The sequence below is a fragment of the Trematomus bernacchii genome, unplaced genomic scaffold (genome assembly GCF_902827165.1).
Source record: "Trematomus bernacchii unplaced genomic scaffold, fTreBer1.1, whole genome shotgun sequence".
Classification (NCBI taxonomy): domain Eukaryota; kingdom Metazoa; phylum Chordata; class Actinopteri; order Perciformes; family Nototheniidae; genus Trematomus; species Trematomus bernacchii.
In genome coordinates, this window is record NW_022987607.1 from 4864803 (window position 1) to 4875113 (window position 10311).

A 10311-nucleotide genomic window follows, 5' to 3' on the forward strand; every position below is an offset into this window, starting at 1 on the left:
ATCCTGGATTTTCCCCATCTGTATACACTGGTTCACTTGCATGATTTACTTGGGCATACACATGGGACACACCCATCATTGTTTTTACTTACAACTGGGCTTTGCCTGTAATACTATGACATGCTATGACAAAAGTGCAGGTGTTACTGATAACATTGACTTTGCAAATGTTCCAGTAAGCCATTAGAGGAGGCCAGCACAAACAATAGAAGGACACTGAAGATAGATCAGCTCTATTAAATTAAGCCATCCATCATGTTTTAGTTTGAAACCATTGACAGAATGAATTAACTGGACGTCACTCAATTGTTATTAGACCACGCTTTGTTTGACATTTTGGTTGAAACTGTTTTATTGGAGCCAGAAATTACCATATTTGGACAAAAGGGAGGTGCTGGGAGGAGAGTGTGGTCCTGCAGGGCAAGGTAGCAATTAGCAGCTAATGGATGTGCTCGCTAGCTAGCTTGGGCTTTTTGGCTAGGGAAAAAACATTCTTCAAACAAATGTACTTACCGGGAAAATGGGAGAGCTGACTCATGGAATGTCTTATAGTCCAACTGAATGCTCAAACAATGCAGTGGTAACAACTTATTAATCACAGTAGAGAGGTGCAGGGACAACGTGTTTTTGTAGACCCTGAATTTAGCATAAGGGATCCCTTGAACAAAAAGCAATGGGAAAATATAAATACATCTTAAGCAAAAGGTGGTCTTGTGTCTACTGTGAAAGACGTTTTGTAGTCTATTTTTGTCACTTGAACAAAACGTGAAAATGTGTTCAGCTTGTGTTAACCACAGATCTTATGTCAGGCTTCTAACAAACACGTTAAAAAAAAGGTTGATTTCCAGATAAGGGAACCGGAAGTAGCCTAGTAAAATACTAAGTTATTTATTGGTTTTATGTAGGGTTGCAAAGGGGCGGAAAGTTTCCGGAAAGTTTCCATGGGAAGTTAAGCTGGGGAATTTGGGAAATATTCGATGCAAAATTAAACAAAAATCATGACATTTCAACAGATTAGTTTTACATTTTTTTGTTTTTTTGTTTTTAGTAGAACAGAACAAGTTTTAATTATTTTATTGAACAATTATTTGTTAATTGAAGAACGAAAACAGGAATGTTGAGTTAAATATTACTCATCTGTGCATGTGATGGAGGAATGCACAGTGCCTGTAGGGGGTGTGGTCTCAATAGCCATGCAGTAAGCAGTGTGCTATGGCATGGATATTCAAGTGTACTTGAATGGCATCTGTTTGTTTTAGTCAAGATTATGCTAAAATATACTTTCCCCAACTATATTTAAAGTGGAGCTATCATGCTATATTTGAATAATATAGTGTAGGACCATACCTATATAAGGCATATTTATACTTTTTTTTTTTCAAAATACTTAACAGATCATGCATTTTAGCCATGCCTCATTTCGCTCAATTTGACATTTTTTAGCTCTGTTTTTGCAAGGGCTGATTCAGTGAGAACAGCACCACCTACAGGCCTGGCATATGTACTACAGCGTCTCCAGCGCTTTCGAACGGCAATGGCCGTGGCTGTCACCTCCTGATTGGTGGAGTTGGCCCAATAGCCGTAGCGCCACCGTCCTGACGTCAGGACAGTGTTCAAATCTGGATCAGTTTTGATCAGATCCGTTGCAAGCCCCTTTTTTAGAGATTTGGGTATGGAGGAAAATAGAGAGGGTTGTGTTTTTCTGACACTTGGTGAGTTCCCTGGAACACCGGGGACACATATTCATGTAGAAAAGACGTACAAAAGTGGCATTTTGCATGATAGGTCCCCTTTAAAGTTCCCTATGAAGAGCCAACCTTCAATTTAGAAAAATTCCCAGTTTATTCCCGTTTATTCCCATGGAAAGTTTCCATCTTGAAAATTCCCGGAATTTTGCAACCCTAGTTTTTATGACTAGTTTCTGCACCACTCTATTTAGCCACTGTCTTAACAATACCCTACTAATGAAGCGAGCTAGTGTTAGCTGGTAATATTGCAATGCTAGTGGTACATGACCCCACCCTGCCTTCCTCTTCTGCTGCACCCTACCCTCTCGTCCAAACATTTTCACTTTTGGCTCCGAAAAAACCAGATAATGACTGCCTAAAGGCCAACATCGAGGTTCAAAATGGTTGTCAACCATACTGTGGGCACATTTGCACGAGGAGCTGAAGAAGGTTGCAGGAGGATGAGAAGGCACTGCTTAGTGTGTTCTGCTACACCCCTTATGTTCATACCTGATATGTTGTCATCGAATGATGAATGAAACACAGTATTAATCAGTAACAACATTAATCCAATAAATAAAGTAACGGTTAAAGTATAATTTTGGGAGAAAATAACGAGAAAGAGACAATTCTTTGGTAGGTGTGTGATATTTGGGTAATTCATATCACGTTAGCCTGCCTTGCCAACCCATCCCCCAATACTCTCCCTCTCTCACTTTCGTCTCACACACACACACACACACACACACACACACACCACCACACACACACACCACACACACACACACACACACACGCAATAGTGCGAGAGATTGTAAAAAAATAGATGGAGAGATTTGGTGAAATTTGATGAGAGTAACAGAGAGTGGGGATATCTTTGGGAAGATGGATGATGTTGGGAATGAGAAAACAGAGGAGGAGAAATGGAGAAGCATGTAGACAGGCAAGCAAACGAGGAGAGAGAAGTGGGGGTGAGTTCATATTGGGGAGGGGGGTGGATGGTGGGAGACTAGGCTACATGACGTTTTGTTTCCATGGTGATGGTCTCTCCTGTCTCCACTCGTATGGAGATGGTGCTTTAAATGTGTTTGTATGTTTTCTGCACTTGTGTGTAATGGTATTTTTGTCAATAACTAACCGAGCTCTTTGTTGTTGCATGGTGGGCATTTTATTGATACTACAGTAAAACCGTAGCAATGAATGATCCTAGTTCTCCCTTCCAGATGCTACCTTAACACTGAAGCATATTTCACACCCTTGTTTCCTTTGGTGACGTAAAAAATGCTTTTTAGTATACAGACGGCGTACAAATCACGTATAGCAATTTCCTAATAAGGGCGGCTTTTTTCTTTTCTTGCCACAGGGAGAGGTTCTTCTGCACAAAGTCTTTTCCAATTGAACAATGCTCACATTGTCACTATTGTGTCTTAATTGACTATATTTGCAATCTCTTAAATGGAAATGCTGTTGGAGCAATGAAATCATCATTTAATACAATCTAAATGTATCTTATGCGTGTATCGGGCTGCAGTTATTTTCAGTTTAAATTGGAAGATCAATTGCAATGAATAAGTCAATATTCCACCTGAGCTCTGGGTTGCTGCCATCGAGCCTTTCACTCACTGTAATAACGGTTACAAATAGTACTGAGTGGGCTGAAGCCTTGGAAAACGCTGCGATGGGAGGCTTTTAACTTTATTGAAAATAGATATATAAAAGCTTGGCGTGGGACCTGGACATGAATTGAATTAGGGGTTAAAATGCAGGCTTTGAGATGTCTGTGTGTGATAAGACAAAGTGCATCTGTGCACGGACAGTATGTGTGTGTCAGTGTTTGTGAGGGATGAGATCGTGTTAGAGAAACAGGCTTATATCTGTGTGGGGCGTGACCGGCATGGCGAAGAGGATCCGACTGTCGCCACGGCTCCACCGAGGAGGGGGAGGAAGAGGAGGAAGAGGAGGAAGAGGAGGAAGAGGAGGGGAATGTGAATGGTCATGAATCTTGAGCTACATCGCCATCTGGTGTCAAATGGAGACATCACAGTGAATCAGATGTAAATGTTCAAATTAAACAGACAAACATACATACATACATACATACATACATACATACATACATACATATATACATACATATATACACACACACACGCACGCACACACACACACACACACACACACACACACACACACACACACACACACACACACACACCCACACACACACCACACACACACACACACACACACACACCACACACACACACACACACACACACACACACACACACTGTTGGACTGTTTATTTATTGTGTCCTCAATTTCTCTTATCTAACTATCTATCCATCACACACACTTATACACGTATAGATTTACTTCAGGGGACATTACGTGAATTACATGCATTTCCTGGAGACCTAACCTTAACCATAACCAACACATTGCCTAACCCTAACCCTTACCCTAACCCTAACCAAGTCTTCACCCTGAAATTAATGATTCCCCTTATGGGGACCTCCAATTTGTCCCCATAAGGGAAGCAGTCCCCACACGTGACTGTGTAAACAGATTTAGGTCCCCACAAGTATAGTAATGCTAGGCCACCACACACACACACACACCACACACACACACACACACACACACTACACACACACACACACATTGAGTTGCACTAATAAAACAAACACTGAGGCTAACATCGATTTAAAAGAATATAAAAAGCACTGTCAGTGGAAAAATAGTTGATCATCAAAAAAGATAAGTGGTTGTCAATGTCTTCCTTCTTCGATTCAAATGTAACAGCTGTGTTTTAATATTTAAACTTCAAAACATTTCTCATATTTATATAATATTTGTTAAAGGAATAGTAATAATAGTAGTATTTGGGGATTTGTATGTTTTATAAAAATGTTTTACATTTAGCTGTTTTTGTTGTTGTTGTTGTCCAATAAATCATTATATTTGATTGTAGTTGGTTTTACACATGTTGGTTTGCGTGAACTGCTACGTGCATAACTGGTTTATAAATAATGATGTTTTGTCACTTTAAAAATGAACATCTCAAATCTGGTAATTTGGACAATTTACCTTTGAACTCTTGGTCTCTCCTTTTCTTTGAATTGTGTGAAGTATTATTATTTTTCTTTTTTATAGCCTGCCCTGAATCACGAGTGATGGACCCTACTCTCTTCCATAAGTGGGTCAAAAAGGACCCGTATTAGAATAATATGTGTTTCTATGCCATTTTTGTCATTTTGGTTAAGAAAAATCACTTGTATAAAATGTAGTATTATATTTTGGTTCACACTAGAAATATTTATATTTTTACTATTTTGAATTTTGAATTTCTTTTCACATACTGATGCAAAAGATCTCCGCTATTCTGAGATCCTCACAGTATTCCAGTCCCTTTTCAAAACTCATCTCTTCTCCTCTTGTCTTCCTGAGAGGTGTCACTTGTGATGTAGTCTGTGTGTCCTACAGTGAATGTATTCCTGACAGCAACAGGTGATAAGAATCAAAGGTTCCCATAGGATCCCATAGAAAATGCATGCGGGGTCATTTTTGACCCACTTATGGAAGCTTGGGGTAGTAATACAAAAACTACAATTTCTTAAAATGTATAACATTTACATTTTAAATGTGAATGGCAGGATATCCAAAACATGTTTTTTGAGGAATAGCTGGAATATGAAATGATACAAACATTTTATTACAAAGATACTTCAAGAAAACCACCTCACCGGGTCAAAAAAGACCCACTTGTTTATCTAAGGATTATTAAAAGCAATACATTTCCGGAGTAGGTAGTCGAGACCAGAAACAAATTAAAAGTGAAAGGATTATTTATGTTTGGTAGTGATAATGGGTCGTGTTAGCCTCATCAGCTTTATAAGGCCATATGTAATGTGACGTGTCCACAAGCAAACAATTCAATATTAAAACACAATGTTTAGAAGCACATCCCTTTTCTTTTGGCACCAATGCAATGTACAGTGACATTGAAAATAGGAAATGTCTGTCTAAATAATAGTGCGATGTTACAGAAACAACTTTAGTTTGGGGGTTTCAAAGTAAAAATGTATCAATCAGTCAGAATAGGGTGGTTGTGGCTCAGGGGGTAAATAGACATCTATCAATCATAGGGATGATGATGATGAAGGGCAACATACTGTACATAACCCCAATTTGTACACAGGTCAACAGAACAGAAGAGTCGAATTGGATAAAAGTGTCAGCTTGTTATAATGTAAGAGCAAAGTATGACAGTGACCACTAGGGGGAGCACTAAGTTAAACAGTATCAAAATGACACACCAATCAGAGGCCCCCTTCTCCTCAGAGACCTTTCTGTCCATCTGTTTATTGCCCTTCAGCCTTTAGATTGAGAGCATAACTGGAAGCTGTCATCTTTTACTCACTGGATGTTTGATATCACCCAGGAGTTAAAGGTCACTGAAATGTACCATCTGCTCGAGCTCAAGTTCAGACATTACAGACCTGTCCAGCCTGCTTGATGCATATAAAGTAACAGATAATGTCGAACATGCTAATGAAATGCAGTTATGTGGTAGAAGGTTATAATGACTGGTAGTGGTGCTTGATTGTAAATGATTTGTCCCATTTAGCTTGCTTACATAATGGTGTGAATGACCCTGGAGCTGAAAGTCCCACGCTTCATTTCACTACCTGATAGTGCAGGGAAATGAAAGTTCACGCTCCGTTCACGCCACCAATGAGAAGAAGAAGTGGGTTTTACATAATTACTTTAGGATTTCCTAAAACACTCACAGCAACACACACACACACACACACACACACACACACACACACACACACACACACACACACAACACCACACACACACACAACCCACACACACACACACACACACACACACACACACACACACACACACACACATACCATTTCCTGGAGACTTATCCTAACCTTAACCATAACCAACACATGCCTTACCCTAACCCTTACCCTAACCCTTACCCTAACCCTTACCCTAAACCTAACCAAGTCTTCACCCTAAAATTAATGATTCTCCTCATGGGGACCTCCATGTTGTCCCCATAAGGGAGGCGAGTCCCCACACGTGACTGTGTAAACAGATTTAGGTCCCCACAAGTATAGTAATGCAAGGCCACACATACACACACACACACACACACACACACACACAACATACCACACACACACACACACACATACACACACACACAACACACACACGCACACACACACACACACACACACACACACATTTAAACTCACACTGAAACACTGAAGCATTGACTTAATTAAATGTATTATGTCAACAGTTTTCACATAACTATTAGGTTAGTTGAAAACAAAAATCTTAAATAGGTTCAACTTAATATTATTGCTTTCAACTAAACCTAATACAGTTATAGTGAATGTGCTGATATAAAACCTTTCAGTGTACCACTGCCATACTGTGTATAATATTACAAATGATGAGATGAAATAACACATTAGACCCTTGAGTTTGTTCAGTTGTTGACACTATGTTTTTTAGTGATGGCATATAACCTGTTGGTATTTTACTCAAACGTTATATTTTTTCATATGATAACTCTTCTGAACTAAAACGTGTTGCTTCCTGTCGTTGGCCCCTAATGTCCTGACTGACCGAGTGAAAGGTCACACGCTCAAGTACACCATCTTGATTTGCATGTTTCTACCTCCTGTACGCTGAAGTCAGGAGCATATTGATGGCCTTGGGTTTGCATAATTACTTTAGAGACAGACGGAAGAAGTTGACTAAAGGAAGTGGATATCTATTGGTTTGGGATGTGTTGGAACAAACTGCTGGAACAAGAGCTGAACCTTTCTGAGGTCCAAGGTAGGACTTTTGGTTTGCTTTTATCAAAAGTAATATACAGCAAGTTAAAAACACCTTGTGTAATTTCTTGACAGATTGTCTTAATATTTATACTTAGTTTTCCATTAAATACAAGTTTTTTTGACAGTTGTTTCCGTTGCATATGCTATAACAGTAGAGGTCACTAGAATTAGGGTTAGGGTTAGGGTTAGGGTTAGGGTTAGGGTTAGGGTTGCAAACAACTTGAGTCTATTTGAGATAAATGGGGATTTTCAATCATAAGTATATACTTGTGATGATATACAGAGAAAAGACAAGCTCAATAACTAATTGTGTCATGTACTCCACATTCAGTTTTTATAAGACCAAACCCACAGTTTTTTTAGGTCACCAAAAACGGTACAACAATGATATAAAAGTCTTTCTTAAGTTTCTGCTTCAATGATTTTTTGGATAAAACCAACAAATGTGGATCATTAAAAAAGACATCTTTACTTCTGTTAGTTAAACATCTTTCAAACTAATATGACAAGGCAGAGGGTTTTCCTTGTTCACAGTTTCTCTAAGTTAGTGAAAGACTTAATCGTGCAATTGTTGTGGGTCATTTTGGAGTCTTTCCACAACAACTTTTTCACATTTTTTATTTTTTTTAAATATACAATTTCAAATAGTTTTGGACCTTTACTATCACTATATTTGTAAAGACAACTGCAGCCAATACATATATTCCATCCTACACTAGGTGATGCTCAAAAAGCCTTGGGTGCTGCAGTTGGTATGATAGGGACACCCTGATGTCTTCTGGAAAAAAATAAAAAAGATTGCCTCATTTTTTTTGCAATTATAACGTTTCACTTGTAGCTGCATATACTGAAGCAATTTAGAGTGACTGCTATTCCCCTAGTTCGGTGTACGGTTAACCCTAACCCTAAATTGCTAAATAATACGAGGGATAAGCCTTAAAGAAAATGGACAAATAGTTTGTGTAATAGGGATTATAGAATTAGTTTGAATAAATATATTTAACAAACATTTAATGTCGACCTTATTGGTTGTAAAACTCACGTAAAAATAAAAAATACAAATCAATAATATTTATTTATAACATATATGGTTCCAAAAACTATTGATAGGGGTGTGAGAGCTCTGGCACTCAAAATGTTTGATAGGTTACCTTTGTAACTTATAAAAACAATGATTAGACCTTTTCATCTATAACATATTTAGTTGTTAAGTTAGATTTCATATCATCTTTCTTTCCACATACAGCACATGTTAAGTTACTTTTAGGCAAAACATTATTTATAAAAATGAGAGTTTTTTATGTTTCTTATTCCAGGATGAAGAGGACGCTGCTGTTTGTGCTCACTCTTTCAGGTCAGAGAAAGGACTGTGTTTAACTTGTATGTACACACATTGCTTTAAATGGGTCAGGTGTATGCATTAACATGAACAATATCATGAAAGGCGCTATATAAATCCAAGTTATTATTATTATTATCATTATTATTATTATCATTATTATATTATTATTATTATTATTATTATTATTATCATTATTATCATTATTATCATCACCTGAAAAGATTGCATCAAATTTATTTTAGAGAATTGAATCATTCTCAATAAAAACTTCATTATATACATTTTACATTGCTTGAATTTGGTGTATGGTTATTGCGTTGTGTGTGCGTGTAAATAAAAAAACAGTCCTTTCTCCATCAGGGTTGTCCGCTGTGTCTACAAACATCATCAAAGAGTACCACTATGTAAGCGACTCCAAGACCTGGGCTGGCGCTCAGAGTTATTGCAGAGAGAACTTCGATGACCTTGCCACCATAACCGATGAAGATGAAAACGTCAAGCTGATGAGTGTGTCGCAGACCACAAGAGGATACGCATGGATAGGGCTTTATGATAACTTTGAGACATGGAAGTGGGCACTGGGAGACACAGACTTCAACAATGGGTTCAGTAACTGGGAAACTAATAATCCAAATGTTAACCACGCCCCTGAGAGCTGCACGGAGATGGCAGAATCAGGGCGTTGGGATGACATACAGTGTTTCCATCAGCGTCATACAGTCTGCTATCATGGTAAGAAAGATTTTTACTGAGGTCATCTAAAGATTTAAATTCTTAGATCTGGATAACCCGAAAACACCTGCCTTTATTCTCTTTATGGTGTTGTTTTTTCTACTGAATTATTTTGCTGGGCAAACCACTCTAAATAACATTAAATTACCATTTACAATCATTCTTATCAACATCTCTTAACACCTAGTACTTCACATATATATGCTGAGTATGTATGTAAGTCGCTTTGGATAAAAGCGTCTAACAAATGACATGTCATGTAATGTAAACACATTTTGACCCAAAAGCACAACTCAAAGAAAAGTAGATATGGTAGAAACCCATATTTATTTGGAAAGCCAGATCAAGACAGGCTATCTTATTTAAAAAGGGGTAATAAGGAACAAAATATAAACCAGATAATCTGGCAAGAAAATATTGTAAAATAATCAGTATATTTGCTGCAGGGCAGAAAGTGGGAATATGTGTTCAGGTAGGCAGGTAAATCAGAGGATGGTGGGTAAAGGGTTACTGCAGCACAGGAGGGGAGTGTCTGAATTTAGCCAGTGGCCGGTAACATGTAGAGACGTATGCATTAAAGGTCACCTATTATGCAAAATCCACTTGTTCATGTCTTTTATACATCACATGT